We start from the raw sequence: 1,112 nt of genomic DNA on the forward strand, positions 1-1,112 counted from the left end.
AGCCTCCGCTACCAAGATGAGATGTCCCCCTGGTCATCTGCCGTATCTGCGTGGCCTGACGATACTGTTTGAACCGCGTGTCCGCTGTCCGCTCATCCTCCCTGATCTGCTACCGCGTCTCGTGTGGGATGCTCAAAGGCTTCGGCAAGCCAGTCCTGAAAGCCTACCAAGATGCATCTTGTCGATGTTTCACGGTGTCCCGTGCAACACCCTTGATCCACCTCCTCGGAATAGTCTTTGAACCCGAAGCAGGCTGGTACTCTCTCATGATGGTCTCCACTATATAAATGACTTTGTCCGCATCCTGGTCAGGCCAAGGCATCAGAATGCTAGTCAAAAATTGCACCTCTGCAAGCTGGCAAATCCGTTGTCTCATCTCAGTCCCGACTCTATCCATGTCAACAAAACCATCTGCATGTACAGTATAGAGCTTGGAGGCACTAGGATCGTGTGCCCCCTAAGGTGTCCGAGGTGTGCCAAGAGGTGTGTCGAGAGGTGTGCCTGGGTAGGACGGGGGTCGTGAGCGAGAAGGGGTCGAAGCATCTGTGGACCCTCCTCCACAACAACCACCACCTCCACCTGATGATCGTCAAGATCGGCGAGTGCGCATGTGCTATAGAGATAAGGACGTACCCGCCTCTGCCGCACCCCTAGGTGTCGAAGTGACCGTGATGGGAGACCTCACAGGTGTCGTACCCGTAGGCGTCCCCCCCCCCCATAGGCAAACATCCCCCCATAGGTGTCCACCCCATAGGCGTCAGACCCTCGGGCGTGAAGCCCGGAGTCGTAGTACCCGTGCCTCTGGCTACCCAGTACTGAGACCCCTCTACCATCTGAGTGGGCGTCATCCGTGTGACGAAGCCCATAAATGCATATGCACTCATAGAAGAGGGATCTGGAAACTGGTCTGCCATACTAAAGTCCTGCAAAAAGAAAGTAAAATAAAGCGTCAGAACACCTTTGTTTAAATTAACTTTAAGCTTAATTTTAAATCAACGTCTTCACACAAACACTTACAGGCCTAGGCCTTGATGAGTGAGGCATCATTGATAAGATCTTGCACCGTATCATCATCTATCTCTAATTTCAGACATAACTCTATCCCAACTCGT

General features: G+C 52.3%; 1 pseudogene; it reads right to left on the reverse strand.

Annotated features, from left to right (window-relative positions):
• Positions 1–346: 346 nt before the first annotated feature.
• LOC147416751 (uncharacterized) lies at positions 347–884 on the reverse strand (annotated as a pseudogene).
• Between the last annotated feature and the right edge of the window lie 228 nt (positions 885–1,112).

This window comes from Adiantum capillus-veneris, unplaced genomic scaffold, assembly GCF_014529385.1.
Source record: "Adiantum capillus-veneris isolate H3 unplaced genomic scaffold, ASM1452938v2 Hic_scaffold_523, whole genome shotgun sequence".
In the NCBI taxonomy this organism is placed as follows: domain Eukaryota; kingdom Viridiplantae; phylum Streptophyta; class Polypodiopsida; order Polypodiales; family Pteridaceae; genus Adiantum; species Adiantum capillus-veneris.